This window comes from Cupressus sempervirens, chromosome 4 (genome assembly GCF_028749045.1).
Source record: "Cupressus sempervirens isolate cs-2001-9-10 chromosome 4, ASM2874904v1, whole genome shotgun sequence".
NCBI classification, from domain to species: Eukaryota; Viridiplantae; Streptophyta; class Pinopsida; order Cupressales; family Cupressaceae; genus Cupressus; species Cupressus sempervirens.
Window position 1 is genome coordinate 636784396 of NC_143121.1, and position 18478 is coordinate 636802873.

At 34.2% G+C, this 18478-nt stretch overlaps 1 protein-coding gene across 1 annotated transcript in view; it reads right to left on the reverse strand.

The window, feature by feature from the left end:
- Window positions 1–13627: 13627 nt before the first annotated feature.
- The window catches only part of LOC149562853 (very-long-chain aldehyde decarbonylase GL1-1-like), a 131251-nt gene continuing 126400 nt past the window's right edge, over window positions 13628–18478 (reverse strand). Inside the window, exon 12 of the mRNA XM_089823928.1 lies at window positions 13628–13714. The gene's annotated coding sequence lies outside the window, so the exon portion shown is untranslated. The remainder of the gene's footprint in view (window positions 13715–18478) is intronic.

An 18478-nucleotide genomic window follows, 5' to 3' on the forward strand; every position in this document is an offset into this window, starting at 1 on the left:
TCTCAAAGTACATATAATAAGAGTATCAAGTATCTATCGAAAAAAAGAGAGGTATAGACTACAAACATGAGGGGCGCTACATCCTTCCCCACTGGCAAAGGCTTACTCCTGGAAGCCTACAAAAAGATAGGTGTACAAATCTTTGAACCATGTCACATCTTCCCAAGTCCCAAAGGTCTCATCACTTGGGTCCCATTGGATCCTTACCTACTTGATGTCCCAACCTTGCAAGGTTAGCCTCTGATGCTATAGGATACGAATGGTCTCCAAAGTAAGTTGCCCATCTGCTACCTGCAAAGTATCCCAATCGAGAACATGGGTCACATCGGGAATATACCCTCTCAAAACAAAACAAAAATGACATCATGGATGTATGATAGGTAGGTGGAAATGATAGCCAATAAGCAACAGGACCAATCCTCTCAAGGATCTCAAATGATCTAACAAAACATGGTGCCAACTTAGAACCTTTCCAATAATGGATGGGGCTCTTCCTTGGCCACAATCTCAAAAATACCCTATCACCAATAGAAAAGTGATGATCCAACCTATGGGCATCTGCATACTTCTTCTACATATCCTGAGCAGTAATTAAATGCTCCCTAATATGAACAACCTACTATTTCATATCCTAAAGCATCTCTGGACCTAAAAGAACTTGGTCATCTAAATGTTCCCAACTCAAATGGGTACAACATAGTTTACTGTACAAGGCCTAAAAAGGTGACATGCCAAGAGAACTATGATACCCATTGTTGTATATAACTCAATAAGGTATAAATAATCCTCCCACTTCACTTGCCTTTCCATCACATACATGTGAAGCATATCCTTCAAAACTTGATTCATTCTCTTAGTTTGACCATTGGTCTCTAGGTGATAAGACAAACTAAAATTGAGCTGCACACCCAAAGCATGTTGGAGGGACATCCATAGTGTAGAAGTAAACACTATATCTCTATCCAAAATAATTTGACAATAAATCCCATGCAAACAAATAATATCTTCCAAGAAAATATGCACTATAGAAGAAGTTGTGTAGGGTGCTCTCATGGGTGAAAAATGTACTACCTTAGACAACTTGTCCACTATCACCATTATACAATCACGACTCTGTGATGACATAGGAAACCCTTTGATAAAATCAATAGATATTGTATCCCATTTCCACTTAGGAATGGTATGCGGCTGCAAAAGACTTGCTAGATGTTGATGCTCTACTTTCACTCTCTGGCACTCAAGACATCGAGTAACAAAATTTACAACATCACGCCTCATCCCCACCCAAAAGTAAAACTATTTAAGATCAACATGTATTTTCTTAATATCAAGATGTGCAGAATATATTGCACGATGCACTTCTAATAAAACCAAGGCACGAAGAGCACCCAACATGGGTACATATATATGCCCCAAGTGTCACAATAGTCCATCAAACTCAAGCAAGTAACCTAAAAATCTCCCCTCAAGGGTACACCCTGACTTGATCTTTGCCCTCACCTCCTGATACCAAGCATCACTAGGAAAAGCCTCCAAGATACAACCTCACAAATCCACTCCCAATGAAACACTAATAGCTCATGTCACCTCCTACTCAAGGAATCTGCGATAAGATTCGCCTTCCCTTTAATGTAATAAACATCAAAGTCATATTCACATAGAAACTCCATCCAATGATGATGTCGTGCATTTAAGTTCAGCTAAGTTAAGATATACTACAAGCTCCTATGATTGCTATGCAACTCAAACCTATGTCCCAAAAGGAAATGCCTCCAATGAACTAGATCATGAACTATGGCTACAAGTTTGAAATCATGAGTGGGGTAGTTAAGTTCACGGTCCTTGATTTTTCTAGACTTATGCATTTACATGACCATCACGCATCAACACTACACCCATGCCTTCTAATTAAGCATCTATATAAATCATAAAATCACCTATAGGATTAGGCATTACAAGGAATGGTGCACTAGAAAAACACTCCTTAAGAGCATTAAACATTGCCTTGCACTAATTTGGCCAAACATACTTCTTCCCTTTCTATTGAAGATAAGTGATGGGATGAGCTACTCATGAGAAATCCTTCACAAAGTGATGGTAATAACTCACCAATCCCATGAAACTATGAACCTCAGAGATATTAGTGGGTACCAGCCAATGCATGATAGCATGAATTTTCTTTGGATCCACTACAATATCATTACCAGTGATGATGTGTCCCAAATACTTCACTTTTGACTAGAAGAACCCACATTTACTCAAGTTGCCATACAACTGATGTTCTCTCAAACACTGCAACACTTGATGTAAATGGACTTCATGCTCCTCAAAAATCTTTGAATAGATAAATGTGTCATCCAGAAATATAATGAACACTGATTGAGGTAAGTGTGAAATACCCCATTCATCAAACTCATAAACACCGATGGTATTTTGGTTAACCCAATAGGTACAGCCATGAACTCATAATGCCCATACCACGTACAAAAAGTTGTTTGATGAATATCAACCTCCTAGATACGTAGCTAATGGTATCCCAACTTCAAGTTAGTCTTTGAGAACACTCATATTCCCTTCATCTAATCAAACAAGTCATCTATCCTTGAGAAAGGATACCCCTTCTTCAGCATCACCTTAATCAACTGCCGGTGGTCAATACAAAAATAGAATGACCCATCCTTCTTCTTCATGAATATGATTGGGGCACCGCATGGGGATACACTAGGATAAATATAGCCCTTGGCCAATAATTCCTCCAACTACAATCTGAGCTCACTCAACTCCTGAGTAGTCATGTCGTAAGGAGCTCATGAAATTAGCTCTACTCCTAGTACAAGATCAATCTGAAAAATAATTTCATGCTATAGTGACATACTTCAAATCTCATTAGGAAACACATCTGCATACTCATGAAGGAGTGGGTGATCATTGAGTGTCACCATATGACTCTTGACTTCCTCAAGATCACTGATAGAAACAAGAAACAACTAACAACCCTTCCGCACACTCTGCTTTAGTTGTTAGCTAAGATCATCCAAAGTGAGATTGGTCTTTGGACTTCCAAAAGCTCCACCTACCCACCTATGTCATCGATACACTATATCATCTTACAATGGTAATCAATATTTACAATGGTTCTCAAATTCAAACTACAACTATTGACCAAAGAATCTATAGCCACTTTGGAACCCATAGCTAACTCAAACTACCACCTATCGACCTAACATACTACCACTACCCCACATCCTTGAACAAGAGATGGTGAAATGAAAGAATCAAAAGCACTGGAGTCAAACAAAATTGAAGATGGAACACCATACAATGTAGCTATAGCCTCGACTACTATACCTTGATTCTTAGCTTGATGGTTGTCAACCTTTAGAAAGACTTGATGATTCCTTCCAGCATCTCCCACTGTAGGCTCGGATCTAGGTGTACCCTTACTAGGTCCTATAGATGGTTTAATGGAACACTCAAAATATTTATGGCTAGGTTGACCACAAGAATAATAGTTTCCCTCGAAGATGGAACCTATTCCATGGCCACCCTAAGTAGCACTAGTATAAGGTGCACTACCCTTGCTAGAGTTGTGCTAACCACTCTAAGGAGGATGATCCTGCTAAGATTTTTATCCTCTTCTTTAGTTTTCACCTTTCTTTTCTAAGGTACTAGGAGAATTTCCACCCTTGGTCCAATACCCCTTCTACTAGTTATGATGATAACCACCTTAAGAGGGTGCTGAATGGGCTTGGTCATTCCCTGAGGCCTAGGTAAACTATGCATCCTATCTAGAATTCTTTGCACTTTGGTTCTAAGAACTAGATTTTCCATTGAAACCTCTAGCCAAATTTTCCTCTACAATACATGCCTTCTCAACAAAAAAAACAAGAGTCTTAGGCTAATGCATATAGATTTCTCTAATAAGGGCATCCTTAAGGCCTTAGATGAAATGACAAGTCAAGAGTAAATCATTGTGGTTGTCATATGAATACTACCTAAGTTTAAGGAACCAAATTTTGTACTGATCCATAGTCATGCTACCTTGTCTGATCTTACTAAACTCATCAGCATGGGCCTCTCTGAACTGAGGAGATAAGAACCTCCCTTGGAACCTCTCCTTAAAGATCTCCTATGTGAGATCTACAATGTTAATTTGGAGCTTCTGTCCCACAATATTCCACCATATGGATGTGTGGTCCCTCAACTACATAATTGCATAATGTTCCTTCATGTTGGTTGCACAAGGGTACATGGTGAAATAATGCTTCATGTCCAACAACCAAGTTTCTTCCTTGAGGCCACCTCCCTTACTATCATACAATGGTAGTTTGGATTAATGAAAAGACTTCATGATATCCAAATGGATGGAATCTTCATTGTTGTAGTCCCTACCACCCTAATGGTTCCCTTGATGGAATCCCTCTTCCTAATCATGATCCTATTGGCATTCCTCTACACAAGGGTCCAACCAAGAAAGAATCTCCTAAAGTACTAACCTCAATACTCCAATGTCATTATGTTCATTATTACCCAATTCTCCTTCCCCATCCTTCCATTCCTCTTCCTAGTGTTCTTCTCCATGGTTGTTGCTATGGGTACCACCCCAACTACTAGGTCTACATGCATGAGGAATCACTATGGAAGTAACAAGATAAGGTTAGAACAAATGAGTCACCAACATAAGAGTCACAATATGATATCAAAATAATAATTAGTAACTAACAATACACATATAGAAAAAAAAACCATAGTGGAAGCATAACATAGAGATCCTAATGTTGCAACATGGGCTCTGATATGAGATGTAATGCCCTACCTAGAGATCCTTGGAACAAGGATACATATAAGCCAAGATAAAAAAAAATTTAAAAGCATGGATGCACATGATGTATGACATATGAGGATCAAAAAGATCACAATAGAAGACTACACAAACATCTAGACACCAAAAAATCTCTAAATGCCACACCTGACCAATGACGACAAACCACAAAAGGATGCAATCAAAACCAAAATCAAAATAGTCTAAAACAAAAAGAAATTCCAAGGTATTTAGGAACATTGAACAGGGTAGAAAAAACACCTTCGAAAAACTTAAGGATAATCCAAAAAGTACCCACTATTTTCTCAGACAAGTTTTCCTAAGACTTAGGTGATACAATAATAGAACATTGTGCGATACTTTCCAGTACCATATGACCTTTCTAAGGAAGTTATGTGATTCTTTTAGGGTTTAGGTGACACTTCTCAAGAAGGCACACAATACTTCATGAGCATCATACAATGTCTCTCAAAAGGGTGTGTGATACTTTAAAATATCACATGATAGTTCTCCTATGAATGTGCGATACTTTCTAATATCACACAATTCTTCTCCCTTGGGCATGTGACACAATAAAGTATCACCCAATGCTAATACATGGTTTCCCTAGGAATAAAAAGAAAAGTACCAAGACAAACAAAGGACTAAATCAAAAGTCATAACCTCCATACTGGGGAGTATTAGATCCACAATTGAGACATAGACACTCGAACACTAACTACGAAAGGATAATTGCATCTATCCATTTAATATAGTAGTAAAGGAAATAACTAAAAACAATATTGTAGTGTGTAGAAGCAACATTGCAATGAGCTAAAACAATGAACTAAGTGGTTCCTCCCAACAATAATAGCATCACGAGACCTCGAAGGTCCTAGCCATCTCCCATGCATAACATCCCAAACTACCAACTAGATAGTCAGAGCTATCTTATAAAGACATCACTACTAAAGCAAAACAACATCATAAGAACTAGAAATCTAACATGCTAAACCAAAACCAATAGATACTTCAACTAAGAAGATAACATCATAAAATCATATGTTAAACATCATAATAAGGAAATGTGTCAATACCAACATCATCTAAACATGATATTCAAGCATGCCAATGTAATCATAAATCACAAGAAAGCATATTACAAAACCCAAACCACCAAGTGTAAACATCCAACAATGATTTTATTGGGATAATAGACCGTCTCTGTACATCAGTCCCCAACAATGGTGAAGGTAGCTACACCTCCCAACCATGTGAAGCTCATAGGTCCACTTATTTGTGTTAATGGAGATAATGATCCAACCATGAACACACATAAAGCATAACATCCATGGCTAACACTCATGCCAACCAATATGACAATTAAAACCAAGATCAGAGACAATGCATAAACTATAGGTCCTAATTAGACACTCAATGGGCTACTAAGTAGGGGCTAACATCATGGAGAATCACTTGGCATCAACAAGCCCAAGCTCGGATCATGTGGCTCAACTCCTCAACAGAAGGCTCCCACACATACATTTTATTATCTCAAGTTTTATTACGAGCTAGTATTTTCTTTAGTTATCATTTGATTTAAATTTTTGTATGCCAACCCTTGATAAATACGCACCAAGTTGTGGAAAAGAAGCCCCCTCCATATTCTACCCTACCCTACCCATGCTCATCCAATGATGAGTGCCCATAGGCATGCATATTCCCAACCCAACCCCAATGATTATAACTCTCGAAAGTACCACAAAAGATTAGTCCTCACAAGTCACCTATCAAATGTACATGCATGTACTTGTGTGTGGTGCACCACCATCACGAAGATCATAATAGAAGGATTAGATGAGAACACAATGTAGAAATATGCTCAACTAAAATAGACTTGGGAGGAAGGATGTGACATGGATCCCAATGTAACATAAAAGTGCAACAATCATCGGACTGACATCCAAATGGATGATCCAAGTCCACAACCAACTTTATCACAAGAAAACCTAAGAAAATAGGGTGGCATGCAAAATGAGGTAAAAACCCCAAAAATAGGAAAATTTGAAATATTTCCCATATGGTCTTTGGGCACGAAAGCCTAAAAAATCCAATAAAATTTGGGTTTAGACATCGTATGCAAAAATGACCAGCATAATGATGCGAAACCCCAAACCCTCATCTGAAAATTAGGAAAATGTTCATATCCAATCAACAAGGCATAACCAAAACATAGAAATGGAGGGGAACACTAGTTCTCAATCTCTAAACTAACAACTACCAAAAATAGATACAAAATATGAGCTGAAACAAGAAAATGAGAGAGTCTTACTTGACAACAAAAAGGGTTGAATCTGAAAACAACACAATAAAATAAATTGCTTGTTGAAACTACTAGAAATATTGGCAAAGAAAGGTCTACTTGAGCTAGATCCAATGAGACTGACCTCACAAAGATCTCATGCCCATAGCTCTCACAACAAGAAGAAACGTGATCCTCTAGAAGAGGATTCTCAAAAAAGCTCTCAATTTTGTGTTTTACAAAAGTGAGAAGTGAGGAATTAAATTCCTCTTTCAATACTTATTCACTTTTTTAGTGAATTATCAATTAGGGCAAATAGCTAGTTAAACTAGTTAGACTCTAAAATGAACCAAATAAAAATAGGTTATCCCTCGTAATAGGAATTCACCTAAGGCAAAGCTGCCAGAAATAAAAAATCAAATAAATAAAGCTTGAAAACCTTGAACCCAAAATCATAGAGGGCCTTAACAACTTTACAACAAAGAGAAACTCTAAATGCATAGACAAACTCATTGGTCTAATCACATAATGTAAATGATTCTAGATTTAACAAATCAATGGAAGGTTTAATTTAACATTTAGAAGATACATCGACCATATAGGGACGACATTGGTGAAATATGAATAGCTGAATCACTAACTCCATGTGCCACTACTAGGGATATATTTTTTGCACACTAAAACACACAATCGATTGCAGTTGCATATAATATTATATCTGAAGTAATAAATGCATTAAATGACTAATTTAATCATTTATTAAATTATACTCAAATAATCCATTTACATCACTCACATTCGCATAAAGCATAATGAAACAAGAATGACATAAATATCCATAGCATAAAATCCATCACATAACAAAATCAGAGATATGTGCAAATATCAAATAACTAGATATCATCATAGAGCTACTATCATCTCAAAATGGCATCAACATGTAAATACGGTTAACTGAATAGCATAGCAATATAACATCTATGATACTGAAATCAAAGTATAACATCCAACCCTCAAGTCATCTCAAAGTATATATAATATGAGTATCAAGTATCTCTCGAAAAAAAAAACAAGGTATAGACTGCAAACATGAGAGGCACTACAAAATCAATATACAATGGATTGATCCTTATAAAAGGAGATCAAAACCTGAAAGGGAAACCCTAAGAGGTAAATATTTAATAATTCATCTAATTATTAAATGTCACTAATGATTGAAAGGAAAATATTAAGAAGGAAATAAAATGAAGGAAAGGGAAATCTAAAGAAGGATTTAAAGTTAATATAATCAATATAATTAAATTAATACTTTACTCTAAAACACCCCTTAATATGAGGGAAAATGCAGCTACAAAAAGTACAAGAAAGAAAGCAAAGGAAATACAATGCTAAAAGAAAAATTGGGTCCTCAAAACATGGTCGAATGATGCACCTAGTCACAACCAAAACTCTATAAAATAGAGAAATAGAGAAAATCTCATGGGAGAAACTCTAATTAAAAAAGAGATAGAAAGAAAGTATAAATGATATGTCTCAAGAGACTCTCTCAAAAACCTTAAGTACAATGAAACCCACCATAATAGACGCTCAAGACTCCATAACCACCCCAAAATGGTAGAACTCTCGTGTCGATGAACCAATGTGGCTTTGACCTAGAAGAGAAAAAGGAAATGGATAAAGAAGATGAAACCCCTAAATATGAGGTGAAGCTAAAAGTCTTGGTTGATGCTAAAAAGAAAATGCATGGGAATCCTACAATAGAATCTCCAATGGAGGTGGGATAATAGGCATGTTGAATTTGTCGTCTAAGAGGAGATAAATGTTATCTAAGATATCCTCAACAACTGAACTAGGTGGCTTGATGAATGGAGAAGCAATGTCAAGTGATGTAGAAGAGTAATCCTATGCAACATATGGAATCTGAACAAGAGGTGGAGGTGTAAAAGTCACAACACTAGTCTCAACATATAAGTTCAAGTGACCCAACTTCACCTCAATAGGATCTTGAGAAGAAAGAGAGTGATGATTATCTAATAGTGGAGATGGTGGACCAAAATGAGAAAAAGAGCACAAGTAAGAAGAATTATCAATCATCCCTATAGAAAAAATATTGTTTATTTCAATATCTTTGATGTGCACTAAATGTTGTATGAACTCAATTATTTTCCTTGTCCCACTATGAGTAATCTGATAAATAGAGAGAAGGTTAGATGAAAAAGATGAAACACATTGTACATCATGGAACACATCATCACAAAGGTAAATAGAACATTTACCACATGCATTCACAACAATGTTGTTCCCTATTAAAATGTGTGGAGTAGGAGAAGACTAAAAAGAAGAAAACAAATCCAAAGAAGATGCCATATGGTGTGAAGCACATGAATTCAATAAATATCTAGAAGAATGTGGAGTATTAGTTATACATAATGCATGACCCTTTCCTATGGCTTTCCCATCTAACTAAAATGGTGACATAGAACACCTATGAGAAGTAGAAGAAGAAATATCAACCTTTCTATTTAGAAGAAGAGTAGTCAAATTTGAAACCTATTTTTTGTATCCGTCTATCTTCTTCTCATAGAAATATGACCCATCATGAGTGATATCTTGAAAATAACCACATTTCATCCTTTTTGTCTTTGATTTACCCTCCTTAATAGAAGCTGGACTTGAGGAGATTTGATTCTAGAATCCTTCTAAGGTTGTATAGGCTATGACCTCTATTTTTTCTCCTTCTTTCCTAAAGATGTGTGAGATGCCAATGCTTAATTCTTTGACCTTATAAGAGAATCGAACTAAGAGAGCTTAGCTTGCTCTTGATTCAAATGATCACCAAAAACCTCAAAGGATGGCATGGTAAATTGAGGACCCAAGCCATCCATGGTGGAACAAAAGGTAAAAGAAAAAATTTGAAAGTTCCCATTAAGCTTAAAATGAATCAAGTAAATGTACTTTTTGTTAGTCTTGTTCTTGCCACAACCTTATACCAAAGATCTCTATTATTTGAACTTCATCAAAAGTTCCTTAATAGAGGGAAAAGAATCAGGTATTAATGAATTAAGAACGACCTCAATTTGAAGTTCTCTAAATTCATTGGTGGTACCAAATAAACCTTACAAATTGGCCAACATTTTCTAAGGATTGTTACACTCATCAATATGAAGCAACTTGTTGAAACATGCATGGAAATAAAACCATGACCTCAACCATATTGTTTGTGTGTTGCATATACCCAAATGATATGTGTAAAACTAGGTGCATTACATCTAAATAAGACCACAACCCTTTTGAACAAAGATATCATGTCATCGTGGTTTTCCATGTATGAAAGTTAATTGAGGCCTAAAGTTCTAGAGACAAAGAGGTCTTGACCACTATTTTATAAGGGTTTGTTTTTGAAGAATTTCTAGTTTTCTTATATAAATTACATAAACAAGAAATAAACCCCCCCACAATGCAACAAACCAAACCCTAGAAGCAATGTAGATAGCCAGAATTGGAAAAGAGTAATAAATGCTTCAAACTAAATCAAGTGTACCTAAGAATTTTTTTTATGAAATAGAGAAGAAGATTTGAAGAGATACTAAGAGATTTCTAATACCTATTTGGGATTTTTTAAAATAGCTAATTTGAGAAAGTTATGCCCCCTAGAGTGGAAAAAACATCATCTAGCTTCAAAAGAACAAACATGTGCCCAAAATTAAAAATTTACCATGATTAAATCCATAGTTGCAATAGGCTCGAAACCATATTTTCAATGATATCTTGCTTTCCCAACTTTGACACCACATGCCCAAGATAAAACCAAACAATCATCAAACACTTTTTATTAAAAGAGAAATCAAATATTGTAGGCCATCAAAATTTGGCTTAGAATTGATGACGTAATGACCTACAACTATAGACATACCTATACTATTGATGTCAACAAATGTATAGTTGATGCAAACATCCATTTCTTTTTAAAAAAGAAGTGTCTTTAAAAAAAATCTAAGTGCTTTATAAAAGAAGTTTATTTATTTAATTTTTTTAATCCTCTTTCAAAAAATGATTTTCTATTTTTTTTTTGATGGTTTTTTTGATAAAAAATTATCGTTGGGATGCATGCCAAGATTGTACACCCTGGTAGGCAATTTTTTTTGCATCCTAGTGCAACAACGTCCAAACAGGACATGTCTTATATATAAATAGAGATTTTTGGGTATTGCAAACTGAATGGTAAGGTTTGTTTAAATTCAAAGTGCACCAAAAATTAGTGACCCCCTGTTGTAATTAAAAAGGCTTAAAATTTCATAATTTTACCTACACAAACCCTTGTTTCTTTGATAGCTTCAAACCTAAAACAAGTTACAATAGATCCAACTCTAATACCATGTAGAAGTTGAGAAAGCAACTTCATAGAACCCAAAGAACACCTTTGTGCAAGAACCTATCACAAAGAAGTATAGAGAATAAAAATGAAAGAGTTTGTGTTCTAAAAATATATTATTAGACTAAAAGAATAAATCAATATACAATGAATCAATCCTTATAAAAAGAGATAAAAATCTAAAAGGGAAACCTTAAGAGGTAAACATTTAATAATTAACTTAATTATTAAATGTTACTAATGCATTAAAGGGAAATCTTAAGAAAGAAGTAAAGTTAATTTAATCAATAATTAAATTAATACTTTATTTGGACAAATGTCATATAAATATTTAACAAAACAAGTTGTTCAATGAACTCAATATTATATTTGGGATAATTTATGTTGTGTTCCCTAGTGATGCAATACATAGATTATTTAAATTATATAATTATTTAATTTTAATGTTTCAATATATATAATATTATTTTAAATTATCATTTGTTACCTCAAAATTTAAAATAGTTATAAAATATCTATGAATAGTTTAATTGGTTATATTGTGATTGTATTCCTAATTAGTAATTATTTTAGTTTCTATATTGAATTTCATATTTTAGTTAATCTTTTATTAAGTTTTGGTTAGACAATTATAATTAATGTTTGATTTAATAGTTAGATTTTTATTTTTTTTTAGCATTGACATGAAGAATGAAACAAGTGATCATGCACATTAAGAAAAATATATTTGTATGAAAAATAGTCAAATTTATATCTTACAAAAAGTAATTCTCTATTACCAATAGTGAATCTTGATATTAATATTCTTGCTAGATCACATCAATATCTATAAAGTAAATGGTATGAAACTTATACATATATAATTAATTAACATAAGATTATCAACACACACACACACACACACACACACACACACACACACACACACACACACACACACACACACACACACACACACACACACACACACACACACACACACACACACACACACACACACACACACACACACACACACACACACACACACACACACACACCCGCGCGCGCACGCACACACACACACGTGTGTTTCTATGTATATAATTGATAAATTAAGTATCTCTCTCTCTCTCTCTCTCTCTCTCTCTCTCTCACACACACACACACACACACACACACACACACACACACACACACACACACACACACACACACACACACACACACACACACATGCACCATATGTCTATTGGTAGTGGATTCTTATTATTTTCCTAATTTAAAGGTTTTTTTTCAATTATGCTTGGACCCATAGAGGAAAATGCATAATTATTTTGATGTTATCACTTCTCCATTAGAATGTTGCATATAAAATGTCACTTCTACATGGCCCACCAATTGGCCTCATGCACTACACAAATATATGCAAAAAATAGAATAATTTTGTTCTTAACTAACTTTCCATACTTCTTTAACATACCCATTGCACACCAAAGTATGATGACTATTTTAAGATATCCTATGCTAATCATTATTTTGATATGGTAAATAATTGATGAATTTATTGATTTATAAGCTCAAAAATATTGCAATTATTTGAAGAGCACTTATATTATATTCCTTTCTAATCAATATTCCAAGATTGAAAGAGTCAAAGCTATTAATTGTTATAATGGCTAATTTCAATGAAAATTTATTCCTTTATAAACATGATTGATGATAAAAATGAATGATGTGATAAACTAGTCAAATATCTTATTCAAAGAGTTGTGAAAAAATATTATTTTAAGAAATAAAATAAGGTTCATTTATACATGCAAGAAAGTCATTTAACCTGAGATTATTGAACAAGAATAAATCCATGTTTCATTGCTGCATTCCATACACGATTGATGTGGTCAATGTTAATTGCTCCAACTTCATGGTTCTCATAACCTTCAAGTGCATGAATAACTCCTCCTGCATGACAAGCATATACTACTCTTCGAGGCATTGTGTACTACACATACAAGTGATACAATTTAGACATATCTTCTTTTATAAATAACCATGCCTTATAAAATTAAAAATTCATTTATTTTACCTCACAACAATTGACTCCTTTAGCTTCTTGTGGAAGCACAAGCGATACCGAATCTCTATATGTGCAATCACTTCTAAACTTAATTATCTCAGGCAATGTAAATTGATGAAATTGAGTTCCTTTAGGTGCCCACTTTTGATCTTTATGACCCACCCATTTTCCTACGATCCATGTCTACAAAAAATTAAAATATTATAGTACTTATATATAAAGATTAATTGATTATATTTCACAAAATATATATCTCATACATATTAATCATTAATAAAGTTTATTTTGAGATTCTTTTTATAAATAATAAATAAAATTTTAACATCTAAATGCCTTTCTAGGATTTTATATTTTGTTTTCTATGTAGTATGCAATAAAAAATAATTTAACAAAGGAACATGAATCACAAAACCATTTGGATTCATAGAAAAGATACAAGTAAGCTATTTTATTCTTGATCTTAATTTCTATAAAATAGTAATATCTAACTAAACCATTTAATACCTCTATAAAAATGCATTGGCTAGTATTTTAGAACTTATTGAATCAAGTCTCCAAATTTTAATCTAAAGAAACATTTTTTTATTTTAGTATTTTTAGTGATAGATAATTAAAAGGATGTTAAAACATAATTAAATATTTAAAAAATATAAACTTACAATAATATAGAACAACAATATCCATCTATCAACCTCTCATAGTTAATGGAGTGGAGAGGATTGGAGTGAGGGTTTAAGTAGACATGAAAAATTATAGAGGTCTTGACCAATATTTGGTTGATAGATCCCCGACAATGGTGTTGAGTAATGATTTGAATGCAGGATTTTATGATAGTGGGGAAGGTGTGGGCTAGTCTTCCATGAATCAAGATGAGGACAATGGGGCTTTTGAAAAGAATATAGAGGTCTCTATGAATCCTAGGGGTATGGTAACCTCTAGAATATCTTTCAAGGGATACAACCTATCTTCACACAAAAAGAACCTTATGGGTCTAGTTGATAATGAAAATATTTTAAAATTTGGAGGGTCAGAGCTTGACTTTAGGGCTTAAAATAAGAAAGTCCAAGTTGGAGTTAGTGAGGATGGTTAAAATTGAGGAAAAGAGTCTCAAATGATAGGGTAAATAAACCCTAAAATTCTCTCTTTGGGGTTATAACTATTAAAAAAACTTCTCTAACTACAATGGATGACATTTTAAACCCCCAAAGTGCCAAGTCTTCTATTTTAGTTCCCAATTTGGTCCTTGGATATACTATTTTGTTAATGGATATTTCTTTGATAGGCATGTTTACTTTGGGAAAAAGAGGGGTAAAAATTTATTAAGATAGAAAGGATTACAACAAGGAGAAATCAACCAGGAGCTCTGTCTTGAGCAACTAGATCATCAAATTCTTATAATAGATCAAGGGGAAGTTGACCCCTATCCATAATATTCTAGCTCAGAGCATGAATAGAAGCCCATTTGGCCAAACAATCAACAACTCTATTCCATTCCCTAGGAATGTAAACCTGATGAATTTAAGAGAGGTATACAAGAGAAGAGTCTGATTAAAAACAATAGCCAACTGCCAACTAACACCCTATGGCTCCTATGAGGTAAGCAAGTTCACCACCACTTGGTAGGCATGTTTATAGTTCCTACACCCAACATAGAATTTATGAGGGCTTATGTCAAGAAATAATGAATTCTTAAAGGTTAGTTCAAGGTATCATCTCTTTTGAAAGGGATTTCTTCTTTTCTTTTTCTTATCAAGATGATATTTCTACTCTTTCATGTGGGGGGCATTGGGTTATTGAAGAATCCTCTTTGGATCTGAAGAAACATGCTCCTAATCTCGATTTACTTGATACTATTTTTGAGGTGGTTTCATATGTGTGTGATTACCTAGCTTGCCTATGGAGTTCTCGAATGAGGACAATTTTAGAGGAATTTCAAGCTCTTTTGGGGGGTTTCTCTTTAGTGACCAATGATGACGGCCAAAAAGGTTTGTGTTTTCTAGAACTAAAGTGGGTATTGTTCAATCTACCAATCTACTCATATATATATATATATATATATATATATATATATATATATATTACTAGTTAGATTCATAGATTTTATTGATTGAGTTTGAATTATTTCCTTTTGTATGATTTAAAAAAAAACTTTAGGGCATTGGGTGAAGAGATGACCTTTAAAAGTTCCAAAAAAAGGTGGAGAAGATAGTAAAAAGTTGGAAGGAAAAAGCTAAAGAAAGGGATAGGAATCCTAACGAGATTTAATATGTGAACCTTCAAGAGATTATAATGATTGGTTTTGGTGAAAGAGGTAATGAGAATGGTAGTACTAAGGAAAAACCTCAGGAATATGAGGACCCTAAAGAAAGTATCTTTTGTGCTAAGAATATTTTTTCTCATTGTAATGTAGAGAAGTTATCTAAGTCGATGAACAAATGTTAGTCTCCTATAAATGGTGATCCTAATATTGGTGCATCAAGGCCTTAACTATTTATTCTTCACTAATTGCTAACCATAATTTCCTTGATGTGGAAATTTCCACTTGTTTTAGAACTCAAATATAGGGGAAGAGTTACTGGATCCAAGAAAAGTAATATGGACGAGGAAATAGACTATGGTAAAAGAGAACATGATCCAAGAAAACTAATATGGATGATGAATTTCTTTTACTAAAGTTGAAAGGAAAATAGGATGCAATAAAGGTTCCTTCAATTAGAGTTTATACCAAGAATAGGTCTATGACATATCGTGGGGTCATAAATACATTTGAAAGAAAAATTTAAAGATTTAATAGGTAAAAATAATGCTTCAAAGTATTTTTGATTTGGTTAAAATAATTATCCCAAAGATTTTCTTGAGTAGCACCCCTATTAAAAATACAAAGTCATCTGCTGGAATATTAGAGGGATAATTAACTCTTGTCATAAGGATATTTTGTCAAATTTTTTTAGGAACCATAAGCCAAACATTATGGTGATTCAAGAAATGAAATGTCTATAGAGAGAGTGGACAAATATTTATCTATTAAAAAATTATGGGGTTGATACTAATACTTCAAATGGGTCTTTAGGTGATATTGCTACTTTTTAAAAGCAAAATTTTATTTTAGGTAGTTCAACAGGGAGGATACTAGCCATATAGCTATATGATTCATACATATCTAGGATTATTTATGCTAGATCCTCTCTAATATGTGTTACCAATAACAAGGTGTTGGAATTAAAATGGGAAAAGTAGACTTCTAGGATTATTAAAGGCTTACAAAGACTCTTAAGTCTTACCCTGTCAAAGGATTTCAACATCCTATTAAAAGTGTGCCTTGCTAAAGGACTTTAACTCACAATTAAGTAAGCACCTTGTTAGAGGATTTAAATACAGCCTATAAGGACTACTCTGTTAAGAGATTTAACTGATTCATCTGTTAGAATGTCTCAACATTGATCCTGTGGTTAACACTTTGTTGCTTGATGATAGATCACCTCTAAATTGATGTATACTCGATCCTTCTTGATCAAATGTCTCTACGATGTTCACTATTTCCTTCCTCTCTTCTCCTTTAAGTGATTTTGCAATGCAATTTCAGATCATAATACCTTTGTCACCATTAATGTCTTGGTTTTCTCATGCAAAACTCTCCTTGATCATTCATTCATTCCCTTTCATCCTCATAGAAAGTTAAGGGTTTGTCCTCCTTAAGAAGACCTAGGTGACTTAGGGTTAGGTATGAATCAATGCCTATGATTCATCCATTTTTCCACTTAAACCTTTCCTTTACCTAATTGGATGTGTGTAATGCAGGGATTCCAACTTAAGATTCATCCTTACTCATCAAATATTGTATTTCAATCTATAAGTCAGCTCAAAAATAGTTTACATAGTAGTTTATGCCAATACAAACAACTATGACAAAATTGTGTTACTCGACACCTGAAGTCCCTGATGCTCAGCATCTCAATGACTCATCATGCACTACTTTCTCAACTCCTAAATCACTTGGCATATACTACTTGCTTAGCTCCTAAGTGACTTGGCACATGATTGACTCGACACTCATTGTTGACTCGACATGCTCTAACTCATATGTTGTGCTCGACATATGTTACTTGTTTGACATGAACTAAGTAAATGACTTAAGTGTATAGACACTTACATGTCAAAACCAATCTAGGATCAATATTCTCCCCTTTGACATGAGTGTCAAAAAAAAAATTTCATCCATTAATACTTTTATTCTTATGAGCATAACATAACATAATTATTCAGCTTCTATACAAAATTTCAAAATATCAAAATTCTGCAACTTATACATCAAAAAGCTTATAACTCCCCCTCAGTTGTTTTATCTATTCTATTTTGTATTCTAAAATCAAAATGTCTCCTATTGACTGATACTCTTTGCTGGCCCTTGGTGCTCTCTCTCTCTCCACCTTTTCTCTTGCATGCTTGCTCCCCCATGCTCTTACTCTTCTTATGCTCTTACTCCCCCTTTTTGACAATGATGTCAATGGGTTATACACTGATAGTGTGTATGTCTAAAAAATATTTATGAACTTTAAGAATAATCTTAAGAGTAGCATCCCAATTATCAAAAGCTACCTCCAAAGACTTTATTTGGATGACCAACTCGACAACAAGGTGGACTAGGCCATCTAATGTAGAAAGATTGGGGTCTTTCTTCATAATATTTTCTACATAGCCTAACTCCTTGTGAAAAATCTCCATGTGAGGAGTCAATGCATTCTGGATGCTTATCAGTTTGGCCCTTATGTTGGCTTCATCTACAAATAGTGTTGCTAACTGACTCTGGGTTTGCAATAGGGTCCTAAAGTGTTTCTCACTTTGAGTTGGAGTCATGGGCAATTTGGCTCCACATGGCTACATTTGACTTTCCAAACTCAGGATGTGATTCCTTGTCTCTCATGTGAAGAGTGTAGGATTAAAGAGTTT